Here is an 18824-nt window from a genome sequence, read left to right as displayed (position 1 = left end):
CATGGCGGGTGGCTTTTTGTTTGTTATATTATTAATCACTCTCTGAGCTTTACTTTTGTACGCTTGCCCAGTTACTTCCAACAGGGGGATTTTTGGAAAACTCTACACTTGATTTTTGGGTGGTTGAGGGAAAATCTCTCTCATATTGTATGCCTCTTCTGTTAGTAGTCTCTACAAAGTGTAATTTTGCCTTTCATACAGCGTATCCAGTGGCTTAGGGTTTGTGATAATAATGGTGAGTTTAATGAAAACAGTTTTGCGAGTTACGTTTGGCGAGTTATACCTAAAATACGCGTAAATTAACGGAAAATGAACAACTGAAAAGAAAAAAAATAAATATTTTTTGTGTAATAAGAGATTGAATTTTCTGAGAGTTTTGTGGTATGAAAATTATTGAACAAGTGTGAGTGAAAAATCAAATAAAAAGAAATGTCTACTTAATATTGGAAAAGTTACATATTATTTCCCAAGAAGCGGAAATTGCAAAAATAAGCAACCATTGTATTTATATGTGTGTTTGTGAATGATGTTAGCGTTTGTTGTTTGTTTTGTGGTGCACTTCAGCGTTGAAAAGTTTTACTGTGTTTTTGTGATTTTTGTTTTTTGTTTTTCTGTTTTCTTTTCCTCTGTGGAAAACAATTTTGTTTAGTGCTCTTCGCAAAACAAAAGCAACAGCAAAAGTGTTTTTGTTTCAGCGTTCTTGTTGTTTTATTTTTTACTCCCAAACGTATTCGCTGTGGAAACAAGCATCAACGGCTACAGTGAAACAAAAAAATGTTATTTGATTTGAAATTCATGCGGTGAGCAGAATGTTTAATTGAAATTCATTTATTCTTTACAGAAAAGCGAAATCTACCGTTTTGTAATTTTTGTGCTTAGTCAACAATGCTGTCTGCTATGAAGTAAACAGAACAAAAATAACAACAAAGCTCAGTTTTCCCTGGTGTCTGTATTGGTGTGTGAAAATCCATACAAATTGTCCAAAATGTATTCCAGTGCTGAATGAAAACAAAACAAAAATTTGATGCTGAAGTAGCAACAACAGCACTTTTTGATATCTGATTGTATATTCTAAAGTGAGTGGTATTAATACGAATAATTAACATTGTGTCTGTGTTTGCGTGTATAAAGGAAGAAAATCTTGAGAATTATTAAAGTAAAAAGAAAGTTACAAATAAATGTTCTGAGCAATTTGAATGGAAGTGTCTGCTTAAACATTTCACAACATATCTTCCCATTTGATAACAATAAGTGGATTAGGATATAACACAATTTCAAGGTAAGTTTGAGATAATCTTTTGAATTATTAGGTTAATGTGTGCATAAAATAAAATTAAACATTAAAGATATACCTATCTTCAATGGTTCGTCATACGTAGTGATAATTTTCAATAATTTTGATTTTAGGGTACTATTTATTTAATAAAGCATCTTACTGAAGAAGATTGTGCGAGATATGAAGAGAATACGCTATTAACCGTATTTATATTGACAATTAACAAATTAAAAAAACTCCCTTCGGCTTTGACGACGAAAATTCAGAAACAGCTTATAAAAATCGCATATCAACTATTAATCGACGCTATTATTTGAAGCCATTCTTAAAGAGTACGGAACGAAGTAATCACTAATAATTTTATTTCCGAGAAATTTAACCTATTAGGAGTAGATGTGAACACATTTCAAGGTGATCTTGAACCAACTTTAAATGGAAGGTACTTACACCTGGGAAGCTTTTGCGGATTCTGAAACTACAATGTTCATAGATGAGAAAAACAAAAAACGCCGAGCGCTTTTTAAATAAATCGCGATCAAAGTTCACATTTGTATGTTTTTTTTTAAGTTTTCACAATTTTGCTGGGAAACCGCAAGCCCTATCAAAATTGCACTTAAGAAAATATAGCAGAGAAAATTCTCTACAAGATTGTCCTTTATTATGTTTTCGTATGTTTTACCATTTTTGAGATATAGAAGTTCAAATTTTGACAATTTACAGTCATCTCCTTAAAAAACAAAGCCATGACAGCAATTTCCCAACTTAAACTTACATATATGTCTAAGAAGTGGTATATCCTAGGAAAAAAATACGAAAACCAATCTTATAGAGAATTTTCACAGCTATAAGATTTTCTCTAGTCCCATTTCGATAAGACTTAGCGTTTTCAAGCAAATCGTGAAATACTAACAATAAAAAACTAAAAATGTGTACAAATCATATCGGCCAATCCTCTGGAGAATTTTTACAGCTACAAAATTTTCTTTAGGACGTGCGGTTTCCAAGCAAAATCGCGAAAACCTAAAATAAACCTCAAAATGTGAGCTTTGACCGCGATTTATTTAAAAATTCCTCAAGTTAGTTTTTCTTGTTTTTGGATTTTTCTCATCTATGAGCATTGCTGTTTCAGAATCCTCAAAAACGTCTCAGGTGTAAGCGGTTTTTATTTAATTATTGTTTTTATTGAACTCTTTTTTGAGTTACCGATAAAAATCTGTAAAATAAAATGCTTATAATTTCAGTAATTAGGTATAGTATTCGGTAAGTTAGCGACCAATAAACAGTAGTCGTAAGGTTCTACCGATAGAAACAGTGTTGTCAACTTTAATTTGAATTTTCGTTCATAATTTTGCATTTAAATTTTACTGATTTTTGTCGATGACTCAAAAAATGAGTTAGAGAATCGCACTACAGGGCTTCGATTTGATATAGACATATCGAAACAAGTAAAAAAGTATCAGTCGGCTTTGCCGACAGAGATATAGCCTCAGCCTGTGTATATTGAAACAATTTTTTCCCAAAATACGTATGTATTTAGGGGGTTTTACAAATTTTGGGCGTTTGAACCGACAAAAAATGTTGATTAGGATTAAAGACCAAAAGTTTTGCGGAGGAGATACTAAAAGGAATGGATCGACATTGACCGTTATGGAAGTGGATCTCCAGACACAAGATATTGTGCCATAGGGGGTGTTTACAATCCTCGGGATGTTTGCTCAAGAAATATGGAATTGCCCCTAAAAAACTTTTACCATCGTAATTGAGGCAGCGATTGCAAGTTGCTTCAACAAAAATCAAAGGGATTCGAAATCAGGTCTTAAAGTGAACTTATCCAAATTTTTTGTGGGAGGTACCGGATGGCGTGGACAAATATAGTCCATATTTAAACCTGCTCTATATCTGGTAGATATATTAGGATGTGTAAAGTATAGACCAATTCGGCCACTCCCTTCAAGAGTTACCGAAATGTTTCCGAAAATTTTTGAACTCTTGTAGGGGAGGTACCTCAAGGAGTGGACCGATGTTGCTTATCTTCAAACTTAAACTATGTTTAAACAAAATATTACTAAGGCCAAATTTTTGACAGAATCGGCAGATCCGTTCGAGAGTTATCTTGCGCTCCAACCACCTCACACGGTGTCATAGGGCTTTTTGCAACTTTCAGGCTATTTTCTCAGCAAGTGTGGTCTTGCCCTTGACGAAACTTGTACCGTCGTATGGAGGGCAGTGAATACAAGTTGCTAAAACAAAAATCAAAGCGATTCGAGAGATGGGCCTAAACTGAACTTTTCCGAAATTTTGTGTGGGAGGTACCCGAAGGAGTGGACCGATTGAGTCCATATTGAAAGCTTATCTAAGTCTGGTACACATTTCACGTTGGGCAAAGTATGGACCAAATCGGTTACTCCCTTCAAGAGTTATAGTGCGCACAAAATTTCCGAACATTTTCGAACTTTTGTGGGGGAGGTACCGGAAGCAGTGGACCGATATAGCCCATCTTCAAACTTAAACTAAGTTTTGGTAAAATATTACGAAAGCCAAAATTTCAACCGAATCGGTTTATCCGTTCGAGAGTTATCGTTCGAGCCAGCCAGACAGACAGACGGACGGACATTGCTCAATCGACTCCAAATTGTCTGAAACACATTTCGACCAAACATACTTGGGGTCTAAAACCATTATTTCGATGAGGCACAGTTTGCTCGTATGAAAGTGTATATACCCTCGTTAGCATAAATGCTGAGGGTATAAAAACTGTTTAAAATCAAGTTTCCCAATTCAAAACTCCAATTTTTTTTCTTTTTTGTTACAAATATAAAGTAAATATATATTTTTCTCATTATTTTAAAATTATTTTCTTTCCACTTACAGAATTGTGTACTGAAACTTTTTTGTCTACACGCAGAAAAATTTATGTTAGAAATATGTTTGGATCCAAACAAATATATGTTTGGGACCGGTTGCAAACAAATTAATGTTTGGATCCAAACATAATATGTTTGGGTCCAAACAAATATATGTTTGCAACATTTTGTAACATATCTCAATTTGATATGTTAGGGTAAAACATATTTTTTATGTTAGAACATTTTTTTCATGGGTGGAGAGAGGATGTTTGTCAACCAGAGTAATAACAGTGCTCTCGCGGCTGTGGATTGCTGTTTTATAATGAAGAGTTGTGTGTATTGTATAATAGAAGACGTAGAAGCGAAGAAGGGGGCTTTGGTGGCGTGTATGCGACAAACTCGTGTGTTTCTTGTTTTGTTGTTGTTAACCAACTTAGGAGGAGAAGAAGAAATGATATGAATTATATTTTATTTCTTTCTTCAGTGTTTTAGATGCCTTTGTAGAGTCAAGACGGTAAAGTGAGTGAATAAATCAGTGTTTTGTGTTTTCTTAAAGAAATTGTGCTTTTTAGTAAATTAAATGCCCAATACATTTTATAATTGAATCGGAAAGTTGAATGGAATTATTTTATTGGACAAGGAAGAAATCGCATTTAATATTGGCAATTACATACATACTTATGTATATTTGAAATATGGCATATCCATATTTATTTATTACATTACATAATCATTTTATTCTAGATGCCGATTCCCCGCTGATGATTTCAACTATGAGGACAATTTGTTTTATTTCACAACAAAGGAGAAGCGTTCAACTACGTTTCTATATATTTTTTCTTTTTAAAAGTGTGACTATTTACAAATTATTTCAATCAGTGTTTCTTTTATTAAATTGTGTTATGTATTTCTTTGGAATTTTGTATGTACCTATGTGTTTGTTGTTCTTTTGCCTTCCAATAAACAACCTCAACATTTGTGTGTATACTATGGAGATAGCCAGTGAGTTCTTACTGAGAGCAAGTGAGCACACATTTTAAAGTGTTTTACATTGAATTTTACGCTCCCTTGCTCTTAGTAAGCGCTCACTGGTGCATGTGTTTGTTTTTTTTTTGTGCCTTTTGGGTTTGTATTTTTTGCACCCAAACATATAAAATGTTTGCACCCAAACATAAAATTGTTTCCACCCAAACATAAAATTGTTTGCACCCAAACATAAATATCTTTTCACCCAAACATATATATGTTTGCACCCAAACATATATATGTTTGCACCCAAACATATATTTGTTTCCACCCAAACATATATTTGTTTGCAGACCCAAACATATATTATGTTTGGGACTGTTGCAAACATATATGGTAAAATGGGGCGCCTTCGCCACTGGGGCGGCTACGCCAGTGCCGATTTTCTCGCAAACTACAAGTGCTATAAAAAATCCGTTAAAGGCAAAATTGTGAGTTTAATGAATATCTATCATCTCCCAAAAGTTGGCAGTTAAGTCATAGGTATGATAGCGGACGCACGCTGTTTTGTGTTTTTAGGGTATTGGGAAAAATAATTATGGTAGGTATGTTTTGCGATATCTTCTTTACCTTTTGTGATATCAAAAACATTTTTTGTACCGTTAGAAGACAACTACTGAAGAATATAAATCCCAATAATTCGCATAAAAAAAGCAATTACAAATGTCAACATATTAATATTATGAAGTATGTAAGGGGTGGGGCGCCTACGCCATGATAGGGCTGTGGTGGATTAATGTTAGAAATTTGTAATGTTTAACTTAAATTCTTTATGCCATAGATATACCACACTATAATGGGAAGTTAAAATCAAATATTATCCTAAACGTATCTTGTTTTAGGAATATTATGATTTTTATACCTATATTCAAGGTAACTAGTTCAATTAAGCACTAGAATCTGGTTCTTTTTGTAAATTTTAGAATCATTTTTGATTATTCAATAGAAAAAATGTTCCTTTTTTGCATAATGTTGATATTTAAGGAAGAAGTATGGTAAATTACAGTTTTAGAGTTCGTTGGAAAATGTTCCAAATCGATGGCGAAGCTGCCCCATGGGTGGGGAGGCTTCGCCACTTTTTAGACATTTTGTAAATTCTCAAAAATAATACTTTAAAAACAAAATTATAACCATTTATATATCAATACTAATAGTCAAGATATTCTTATATTTTTACCAAAAATAATATTTGGAAAAACTGTAACGGTGTCAATATGAGAACATTTTGAACAAAAACGTGGCGAAGGCGCCCCATGTTACCATATATGTTTGCTGCAAAATATGTTTGGGACATATGTTAGAGAGGCCGATTTTTTTTTGCGTGTAGAGGTGTACAAAAAGTAGACGTTTTGTTTTCAACCGTTGATAAAAAATTCAACGTTTTTCTTTGCTTGAAGTCAAGTTCTTTTCTATGGTGTTTTTTTTTCAATTTTATTTATTTTTTTCTTGCGTTATGCCTTGTGTTGTCGAATACACATGCTTGCATCTCTAGTTGCATGCCTTCAGCATAGCTTCATGGTCTACAATTGTAATATTAAATCATGCAAACGAGAGGACACTTGTTTCTTTGTTCACCACTTGGTTTCCTTCGATAGTGCAACTACCAAGGAAACTCAAAATAAAAAAAGAAAACTCATGCACACATTCATCCCAGGATGTGTATGTCAAGGATAACTAAAACTAAATCAAGGCCTAAAAATATTCTTCATTGCCTTTTAGTAAGTTGAATGCAATAAAAACACCATAGTCATCAACAGTAGATGTTTGTTATAAGGGATTCCTTGTGACCGAATGGCGCAATACTAAGATGCTTCTTAATCTCCAAATGTGTTTTAATTTTTAAGATAAAAATATTTTATAACTATTAACAAGAGAAAAACTATTTCCCACAAACATTCCCGAAGGGACAATAGGAATATTTATCTGATATCAATTCTAATATTAGGGCAATGTATACAGTACGACACCACTTCATAGGGAACTTATACCCAGCCGAAATTTATGACCAGCATGTTATTGAGGAGTTTTAATCACCCCAGAAAAATTTGATATTTACTGGTTTGGAACTTGTTGTACAACTAACCGCTAATCGACAGAACTATTATACATATTACCACTGTTTGATTGTTACTTATAGTCCGGTCAAAATAGACATGCGTATAAGGGGGAAATAGCAAAAATTGCCACAAAGCTGAATTTTGGTGGAGAGCTAGGGTTGGCCATTAGAAACAACGTCCTAAAAGTCCCCATTGATCCCATGGGTACAAAACAAGTTATTCGGGGTCAAAGGTCATTTTTGGAGGCATTATTCAGTTTTTTTAATTTTTCTCAAAAACGGTAAGACTTAGCAAGAGTCGGCTAAAGTAAAAGTTGTAGATTCAATAATTGTCTATAAGAGTGGTTTTTATGATTCTCAAAAAAAGACTTACCATTTTCGAGATATCGCGATCTAAAGGTCAAATACAAAATTAGCCGCGTAAGTGCATTGTGAGGCGAACCGGTTAAAGTAACGACACTATGTGTTAGATACTTCCGTAAGCTTTCAAACGATATCCACTTTGCAGTAATCGGTTCAGTAGAACCGGGTCTAACCCGGTTTTTAAATTTGGCCTTTCTGGTCGAATAACCGGCGAACCGGATCCGTAACCGTTGAAAATTATACATTTCCGTAATCAGCGCAACAATCCCTACCTTCGGACAAAACTTAAAAAAAATCAGAGAGTTTTCGTTGGGGTCGTTCCCGTTGGGCTTTCGATTATACATGTGGGTTAAATGGACTATTTTTGCATAAAATGACTCTAACATTGAATAACTCTACTAAACACCCTCCGATTATGTTGGATTTTTTTAAGAAGTTAGCTATAATTTCGCTCTTCAAGAAAATATATATTTTTTGGGGGACAGACCCGATTACTTCGCTTATTTTAGCCGGTTCGTCTGAATATGTGCATATTTCCCTTATAAGTGCATAAAAATCATGTGTTTTTTAGAACAGCTATATCTCAAGAATGGTTCCTTCTAGGAAAAAAATTATAAAGGTCAAACTTGTAGATAATTTTTCTGTCTACAATATTTACTTTAGTCACTTTTTGATTAGATCAACCGTTTTCAAAAAATAAATCCGAAAACCTAAAAACTCTTAAATTTTGACCTTTGACCCCGAATAATTTTTTTTGCACACATGGGATCGATGGGGACTTTTAGGACGTTGCTTCTAATTGCAAACCCTAGCTCTCCACCAAAATTCAGCTCTGCGGGAATTTTTGCTATTCAATGTCTATTTTGACCGGACTATTAATATTTAAAGAGATATTCTTCTTTCAAATCAGAAACAAATTAAGATGGAAAGAAAATCTTTGAAGGTTGTTTCTGTCTGCTAACTACATTAAAGTACAAGGACACTGCACAAAATGCATAAAATATTGCCTATAGGCTACTGCAAACAGTTTGACGTGTATATCTCAATGGCCTTAACTATGTTTGGCAGTTTATAAAAATTACCATGACATCGTGATGGAATATTACAACACAATGTCATTTGCAATACACAGAAAAAAATGTAACCATTTCACAACAAAAAAATCCAAAATCGTATTAATTTTAAATTGATTTTTGCCGATAAAAATAATGTCATATTGACAATCGTAGAAAAAAAATTAAAATTATTTTGATAAAGCAATAACCGGGTGCCACCGTGATGCAATGGTATGCACACCCGCCTTGCACGCAGAAGGTCGTGGGCTCGATTCCCCGTCTAGGCAACATCAAATTTTCAACGGTACAAATACCCCTTAGTAATGTTGGCGACATTTCCTGAGTATTTCAGCCATGTAAAACTCTACACTACTCTTCTCTAAAAGTGGTGTTTTAGGACACGCCGTTCGGACTCGCCGATAACGTGTAGGTCCCATATCATTGATCTAATATGAATCGGGGTGCACTCATTGATATGAGAGAAGTCTCCTATGTCCCGCCTGGGATGTTTGTGGAACAATTATATATAAAACAAGTAAGCCAAGGCTATAGCCGGACGGGGCCGACCATATGATACCCTACACATTTACCACTGGGAATTTTTCACAAATCAAAATTTCTTTGTAAGAAATAACTTTGTTGATTCTGGTACCGTATCACACCAAACTTAAATAATAATATAATAATTGTTTTACAAACATCTCAGAAGAGACAATGGCAACTTATCTCATATCAATGATATGAGACCCACAGCTTATCTCCGAGTCCGAACGGCATGCCTTAAGACACCACTTGTAGAGAAGTTTTATATGGCTGAAATACTCAGAAAATGTCGCAAACCTTATTGAAGGATATTTTGCCACCGTTGAAAATTTGATTTTGCAATCTAGGGAATCGTTTTGCCAAAAGCTGGCAAAGCGACCCATGCTGCAATGTAAGCATAAAAATCCAATTGGACAATTAAAACGTTAGGACACCATGTAATGCAAAAACTGGGAATAGGAAAATGTGAGTTTCTACACAAAACACATTATATATTAAGTAGTAGGCCCGTTATCTAGCAGACACCTGATTTCAATTTGCATCAGGGGGAAGATCAGTAGTTCTATTCCCATATGTAGTCTACTTTGCCGGCATCTGCCCTCCAGGAAATAAAATATAGACCAAACATTTTTTTTGTATTTTTCAAAGTTATGGTCCATTTCACCCGCTATATAATATCAGATCATCATCCAAAATTGTAAGCATCATCTTCTACCTAAACTTTTACCTCTTGAAAAATTTCGTGATTATTGAGCTATAATTGCGAACTCTAGCGTGATTATGATAACACTATAAACAAATAACTGAGTATATTAGGCTGTAATCCTGTTATATTATCATGTACATCAACACAATTGAAATCAATAGAAAGGTCAAACGTTCCTCTTCCAAGTATAGCTTACTTGCCCGGAATGTCTCTGCCGGGAAAAAAGATATAAGCTGTATATTAAAAATTTTCACAATTTTCACACAAAAGTTGTGGTCCATTTAAACCTCCAAATATTATCTGATCGCGATCTCAAATTGCAAGCTTCTTCTTTGTCATATACTCTTACCTTATTTAAAATTTCGCGGCGATCAGACTATTATCTACCGAGCAGCTACAAAATCGGATAAAAATTATGTTTTTGGTCCATTTCACTCTCTAAATATTTCACGATCATCACCTATTAAAATAGCGATCTATTCTGATGTGAAGCCGACCTCCATACCAAATTTTGTGACGATCCTGCGCCCTGGAGCGTGTTTACAATTTATAATGGACAGACGGACGGACGGACACACAAAATCGCTTTATCTCGTCGAGATATGAAGATTGGTATACCGCGGTATTACATGAATTTTTACCCAAACAAACTAATAATACCCTTTTCCACATTGTGGTATAAGGTAAAAAAACTAACTTTATATACTCCCCATACTAAAAGAAGACTAAAGAAGACTAAAAACCAAACTTCCGATATTTCGGTAAGAAAATGTGGACAAAACCTTTAAAATACCGAAAATCAAGAGGTACGCTTTTATGGGGGATATAGGAAGACGTGGACCTATACTGATAATTCTCTTCTGGAATATTTTAAAACCCCGTAGAAGACTTAATAACAAATTTCAGTAATTTCGGTGTGATATTGACGCCACAACCCTCAGAATTACGAAAATCGGAAGGTACCGTTCTATGGGGGCTAAATCGAAACGTGGACCTATAAAGACGAATGTCAGTCGCAAGGTTTTTACCTCCAACGTAGAATAAATACCAAATTTCAGCTGAAACATTAATATTTGTGGCCACAACCTTCAAAATACCGAAACTTGGGATGTACGTTGTATAAGGACAATATGAAGGCGGGGGCCTATACCTAAAAATTGAGGTGAATTGTACCCCCAACGAAGACTAAATACTAAATTTCAGCTATTTCGATGGCTTATTGTGGACACTACCTTCAAAATACCGAAAATCGGGAGATAATTTTCTATGGGGGCTATATGAAGGCGTGGACCTAAACCGACAAAATGCTGGGGGAAATTTGTATACCCTCAACGAAGACTAAGTACCAAATTTCAGTCATTTCAGATGAATATTGTTGAGACCACAACCTTCAAAGTACCGAAAAACGGTATGTATTGTTCTATGGGGGCTATACGAAGGCGTGGACCTGTACCGACAAATTTCATATGGAAAGTTTTGTACCCAAAAAGAAAATTAACCACCTGTTTTTGTAAAAAATTTTATTTTTCTCACACGAATTGTCAAATTTGGTTTATCGATTTTTTCGCCTTAGCGTAAATGTAGTGCTCTGATTTTTAAAAGAGGAATTCTTAACTATATATATAGAACGCGTCTGCGAACATAACAGGTAGCTGAGCTATGGATGCCTAAATAATTACGAATATAGAGGAACGAATAAAAATTAGTTACAAAAACAGGGGATCAATTCCAAATATCGGTGGAATATTGATGCCACAAACTGAAAAATATCGGAAAACCGGAGGCACCGTTCTATGGGTGCTATATAAAGGCGTGGATCTATACCGATAAATTATATATGAAAAGTTTTATACCCCCTACGAAGACTAAAAACTAAATTTTAGCTATTTCGGTGGATTATTGTGGACACTACCTTCAAAATACCGAAAATTGGGAGATACCGTTCTATGGGGGCTATATGAAGGCGTGGACATATACCGAAAAACTCCTGGAGGAAATTTTTATGCCCTCAACGAAGACTAAGTACCAAATTTCAGCCATTTCGGAGGAATATTGAGGCCACAACCTTCAAAATACCGAAAATAGAGCGGTATTGTTCTGTCGGAGCTATGTATATGAAGACGTGGCACTATACCGACAAATTTCATATGGAGGTTTTATACTCCAAATAAAGACTAAATGCCAAATTTCAACAATTTCGGTGGAATATTGATGCCACAGTCTTCAAAATACAGGAAATCCGGAGGTACCGTTCTATGGTGGCTATATGAAGGCGTGGACCTATACCGACAAACTACTGGGGGGAAGTTTTATACCCCCTACGGAGACTAAGTGCCATTTCAGCCATTTATGTACGACAATGAAGCTAAAACCTTCAAAATACCGAAAATCCGGTGTTACCGTTCTATGGGTCTATATCAAAACGTGGACCGATATAGCCAATTTGCAATTCCAAACATCCTAGGAGTTATAGCAACTTCTATACCAAACAAAGTTCTATCTTAAAATTGTATCTTGATTTCAATAGACGGACGGACATGGTTATATCGATTTAGAATTTTACCCTGATCAAGAATATACGTACTTTATAAGGTGTCCGAAGAATATTTCGATGTATTACAAACTGAATGACAAATTTAATTATACTCTCCATATTATGGTGGACGGTATAAAAATTATTTTCTTTCACTTAGAAACATGTTATTTTTACTATCCATTTCTTATAAGAATTCTGCTTCTAAGTTTTTACCTTTTAGTTACACAATTTCCATCCTACCTTTTGTGTGATATTTTTTCGAATTTCATTACAGTAGAGCTGTCATTGAATGTACAAACAAAAACATACACGCAAAATTTACGTTGTCTATCTGTCTGTCTGTCTTGGAACTATAACGTGTGAATGTGCACATGCATTCGCATACGTCTTATTTATCCTTAAGGGTTGTTGTCATTCACATTTCTTTCAATAGCACACAGTTGTTGCTATTTTTATTATTCTCTTTACTGTGGTTTCCATCTACCATAACATGGATGTAGTGGTTGTGATGGTGTTCCAATCCTTTTTTTCATGTGGCGTTTCATTCATTTTCGCCAGCAGTGCTGTAATGCTGTGGCGTGTGTTTCATTCATCTCAGCGGGTAGTAGCAACTATATTGGAGAGTTAAGGGCTGAAACACAAGTGACCATGAAGTTTTACGACGGAAATATTTTGATAATTCACATTGAAACGGAGCTGTAGTAGCTTCTACCAACAATTTAATACTCTATTCAATTGGAAAATAGAGCCCCAATAAACTCTTACAGTTAGTCTTTTCGAACGAGAAAATTCTTAAAAATTGTCAGTTATGTATGTCCAGATTTACAGTAGATAATTTTCTTTGCTGCAATTGTAAATTTGAAAGAGAGAGTGAGAGGTGAGGCAAATGGGAACCATTTACTACCCCAAACACTCCCTTACCAATAATTGCCGCTAATACTTGCCTAATGTAAATTCGGACTAAGAAATATGCCATCAAATTTTTAGTTGGGTACTGAAGGAACATTCGACAATTAAAATGGAAATTGACGTGAAATTTCTCCTTTAGAAAAGTATTCCTTACGAAGAAGGATAAACTATTCCGTTTTGCTCTTCGCCAATTTATGACGATTAGAAATTTCCTTTTACGTCTCTACTATTGAAGAAAATTAAATTATACGTACACAAAATCCAACACTCATAATATTTTGGGATTGATGTACATTTATTAGTATGTGATGTAGAATTGCATACTTTCTACGAACACAAGATTCAAATGATTAGTCGTTATCCTGCCTGGCTATTTCCACACACTCGTACTAGTTGAATGTATGTACAGTTAGTCAACAAAATTATTGCAAACGATGACTTTTTAAAAATTTAGATTTTCAATTAGGAATTATTACAAAAAATCTTACAATAATGTTGTTTTTTGTGAACATATGAGTTGATTTACCTGTTTATGACAACATCAGAATTCGGTAGGAAATAACAAAAACACCAGGCAAAATGCGTAGGTACCTGTTTTTTGGTGTCAACTAAATAATTGCAAAATTAATGAATGTGCAATAAAATCGCGCAACTCCCCGAGATTTATTTTCAATTAAGGATTTTTACGACTTAACATAAACCTTATTTATGTAGAAACTCGTTGTTATACAACGTCACCAAAGTTAACCCCATCAAAATATTAAGAACAAAGTCGGGAAAAGGTCACCCACTTATAGGACCGACTTAATAATATATATTAAAGAAAAATGGGGAAAAATTTCATTGGAATATGATATTCCGAAACTTATTTATTAAATTCCTAGACGTTAAAAAGCTGTTATTGATACCCGAGGTGGGTATACGAAATATAAGAACCAACTTTTCCAGAAATGCAGTGTAAGTCTGAAAATTTGTGAATTTGGCAATTCTGTAGTTGACAGTACAAGAAATGACTTGTTTTCCTCTCTGTTAATTTTAGGAAAACTTTTAGTACAATTTAGCTAATTTTTCATTTTATTTTATTAATAAATATGTGTAAGAATGAAACTGTTAACAAATACATTCATAATATTATTTATTAATACCAATAAAACGTAGTTTTATATAAAATTTTGTAATAATTCTATTTTTGCAATAATTCAGTTGCCTAACAGAGGTCCGCAAAATGCCACTCGCTTTTAATGCATATTCGCGATTTCGTGCTTTTTTCATTGCTTGCTATTGCCATCTCTGTTTGATGCTATTGCTTGCTTTGCCTTTACTTTCATGAGTGTGTGCCAATTGCACACACACAACACACTACAAGAGCTCGTTGCCTTTTTTTTGCACGCTGCCTTCGAAAAAGCACGTTGCATTACAAAAAGCAGTAGATATTTCTGGTCAAATTTACATGTTAATAAACATAAAAAATTAATGTTGAGACAATAAAAACAATTACTAGTTTAGTTTATCCCATTATTAAAGAAACTCAAAGAAAAAGCGAAATTTGGCAAATGTATTCATTTATTCAAACAGAAGATGGTACGATACTGTGTGGTGGTATGCAGTATTGTGCATACTGCATTTGCGAATCGTGTGAATACAAATGTAAAAGCAAGCAAGCATGCACTAAAGCAGTGAATCATTTTTTGGGGCGAATCTGCTTTTTGCACATTCATATTTTTTATATGCAAGGCACTGCACTATTCGCTTTTGGGAAAAGGCAATAAAGTGTGCCTTTTATATGCATTTTTTGGACCTCTGTTGCCTAACTGTATGTGTAGGTTGCTGTAAACAATTTTCTTTCACATCATAATGAAAGAAACCACAATGTTGTCCTTGGAGGATTTCGTCACAACTATGAATTCATGCACCGGGATCTCATTCATATCAATTGAATTTAATTTTCACATTCATCCTCAGTTTTGAATTTGAATTGGATTCTGCAAAATTTCGTTTTTTTAAGAAAAAGCTGTTATTATGTTTGAAGAAGTTAATCTTGGCAAAAAGCCAAAAGCAGAAAAAATATTATATTTCTTTGTGAAATTATTACAAAAAAGACAAATTTGATATCATCATAGTATTCACATAGTTGACAGACAAACAGCAAACAATCAGTCGACTTTGCCGACAACTGAACTATTAAAGGTGTAGCTAATCTATTTATATAAAATAAATTAAATTTATTATTACCTCCTTGATAACATTTTCGGACTTCATTCTCACTCCTATATGTCATGGCTTTTGTGTTATCCTGTGCTTATACGCTGCTAATACCCTAAACCATAGAATGGAGGATATATTCAATTTGTTTCTCTGTTTGTAACTCATGGAAGTATTCATTTGCGATCCCCTAAAGTATACATATATCGCCCATTTACTCAAAAAAGTTCATAACTCCAGAAATGCTTTCTGATTTATTTCTCCGACTTCTAGTTTATCTTGAGACAAATCTTCATGCTCATATCTCTTAAACTCTACGAGTTACAGCTCATTTACTACGGGTTTGGCATAATTCAACAAAATGTTTTTTGAGTATATGAAACACTAAAACACTTCAAATCGTACTTAATCTTGCACAAAAATTTATCACTGATATCTGGCTAGCTTTTTTACAAAAGTGGTTATTTTATTTTTTTATTTGTGCAATAATCTTTTTAAGTTGAGAAGTCAAATTTCAATTGGCAATTTTAAACGCGTTTTTCTCGAAACTTATTTTTTTTGACATGTGACACTCTTTGAGTAAATGAGCGATACATTCTTAATCAGAGTAGAAGTCTGAGTCGATCTAGCAGCCTTGACCGTCTGTTGTGATCGCTCTAGCATTCGCAATAATTTAACTAGAATTTTTGTGCCCGAGTGTATTTCATCCACAGCGCCCATATAACGCTACCTCCCGATTTTATGCAATTTGCATTTTTTATGTGAACTAGATGCAATTTTTGTGCGAACTAGCTGTAACTTGAGTTTTGAGGTTCCAAGTGGTCAAAAAACATCCCCAACAAAAATGCTTAACATAGGTCCACGTTTTACTATGGCTCCATAAAACAGAAACACTGATTTCAGATGTTTATACCCTCCATTATAATTAAATTTGTCTTTTCGTAACACATCGAACTATTCGTTGAAGACCCTATATTTTTATATTTTTCATCAGGCTGAAATTCTAAGTCGAAATAGCCATTTCCGTGCGTCCGTCGGTCTGTTGAAATTAAGATACAGCTAAAAAAAACTGACTCGCACAAAACTATCCATATACATATACTTATGTAGGTTTTAGTCAAATCTCCATGAGCCAGTGTTGCAAATTTTATGTATTTCGACGTGTTTTTGTCAAAATTTCGAACCGCGATTGCTGTAATTTGGTATTGTATATAGTCGGAGGATAGAAAGAACAACAAAGCTCGGGGTAACGGAGTATTTTGTAATTGTATTCAAGATTCAAGATATATTTATTGAGACTTATATAATGTTTGAACAGTTACAATTAGCATGTGACAAGGAAATCTTAAAACTAGTTTGTATTATTTTAATTAATGTGTAATGGTATGAGCTACTTGCTTTTGTGATAAGTTATAACAATTATTGTGGTGTAAATTGAAATTCAATGCTTGCTCCAGACATTTTGACAATTTTGTTGTGGAAATCTCCATAAGTTAAACTTAAAACTAAAAACTTAAATTAATTGTAATGGGTAGAAACTCTCCACACAGAAAATTATCAGTATAAAGTGATTGTCATCTGTTAAGATATTATTCTCATCCAACGAATTATACTTAACGTAGAGAAAGACTTTAGTAGTTACTATATGTTCACATTTACTTTAATACAGTGCACGATGAGGCCAATGTCAGGTTTTTGAGGCAAAAAGTCATTTTTTCAAGTCAGCGATTGAAATCAAATAATAACGGAATTATATTCTTAACATTTTCAAACCTCCAGAACCAAAAAATTACAATCTGGCAACGACCCACGGCGACATGCCAAGCTGTCAAAGATGTCATAATTATCATTCCGTTTATTTCTGACATTCAGTCGTAATTAAACAATTTAAGTATTTTGGCGCCAAAACCTGATCTGTTGATATTATCTATTTTTTAAAAATGGAAAATACGGGTAATGGTATGTAAATTAAGATTATTACTAAAAGTGTAAATGTAATATTAGATGTGGTCAATAATTTGTTGTGTCAGTAAGTGATGGTTTTTGATGTAGTCTGTGGTATCGTCCATGTGTTCTTTGGAGTAGAACTTTCGGCTTCAAGGTGCATTCTCGTAAAAATATGTATCTGGTAAAAGGTGACAATGTCGGCTAACAGATTTTGAAAAGAATTTCTGCGTATACTTGCGAATAAAAGAATTATCAGCTTCCAGATTTCGTAAAACTTAACAATTTGGATATTTTAAATATTTGGTTGGAAAATCAGCGAAAACCTAAACACCTTATAGAATGGATTTCTGCAAAATTTAATCGAGGTGTCAAAGACAACTTCACGACGAAAGTTAAAAAGCAAATTTATAATATTTGTGCACGCCTTAACCAAAAATGGATAAAAAATTGGAGGTCAAAAAGTCGTGTATTACAATATGAAAGCTTATGGTTAGCTACACATATTTTGCAGCAAACATATATACGTTTGCAACAGTCCCAAACATAATATATGTTTGAGTCTGCAAACATATATATGATTGGGTGGAAACAAATATATGTTTGGGTGCAAAGATATTTATGTTTGGGTGCAAAGATATATATGTTTGGGTGCAAACAAAGATATGTTTGGGTGGAAACAATTTTATGTTTGGGTGCAAACATTTTATATGTTTGGGTGGAAACAATTTTATGTTTGGGTGCAAACATTTTATATGTTTGGGTGCAAAAAAATACAAACCCAAAAGGCACAAAAAACACATGCACCAGTGGGCGCTTACTGAGAGCAAGGGAGCGTAAAATTCAATGTAAAACACTTTAAAATGTGTGCTCACTTGCTCTCAGTAAGAGCTCACTGGCTATCTCTATAGTATACACACAAATGTTGTGGTTTTTTATTAAAGGGCAAAAGAACAACAAACACATAGGTACATACAAAATTCCAAAGAAATACATAACACACTTTAATAAAAGAAAAACTGATTGAAATAATTTGTAGTCGCACTTTTAAAAAGGAAAAATATATAGAAACGTAGTTGAAATAAAACAAATTGTCCTCTTAGTTGAAATCATCAGCGGGGAATCGGCATCTAGAATCAAATGATTATGTAATGTAATAAATAAATATGGATATGCCAAATTTCAAATATACATAAGTATGTATGTAATTACCAATATTAAATGCGATTTCTTCCTTGTCCAATAAAATAATTCCATTCAACTTTCCGATTCAATTATAAAATGTATTGGGCATTTAATTTACTAAAAACACAAATCCTTTAAGAAAACACAAAACACTGATTTATTCACTCACTTTACCGT

At 33.9% G+C, this 18824-nt stretch overlaps 1 protein-coding gene across 4 annotated transcripts in view; it reads left to right on the top strand.

Moving 5' to 3' along the window:
• The first annotated feature begins 250 nt into the window (after nt 1-250).
• The window catches only part of Liprin-gamma (liprin protein kazrin), a 298932-nt gene continuing 280358 nt past the window's right edge, over nt 251-18824 (top strand). For 2 of the 4 annotated variants that reach the window (XM_073989560.1, XM_073989562.1), the window contains exons 1-2: nt 251-403; nt 842-1279. The gene's annotated coding sequence lies outside the window, so the exon portion shown is untranslated. The remainder of the gene's footprint in view (nt 404-841; nt 1280-18824) is intronic. The other 2 variants (XM_073989563.1, XM_073989565.1) reach the window with 2 other exon arrangements.

Source organism: Musca autumnalis, unplaced genomic scaffold (genome assembly GCF_047663935.1).
Source record: "Musca autumnalis isolate F117 unplaced genomic scaffold, ASM4766393v1 scaffold_5, whole genome shotgun sequence".
NCBI lineage: Eukaryota > Metazoa > Arthropoda > Insecta > Diptera > Muscidae > Musca > Musca autumnalis.
The sequence above is the reverse complement of the archived record's forward strand: the minus strand, read 5'-3'. Positions and strand labels throughout refer to the sequence as shown.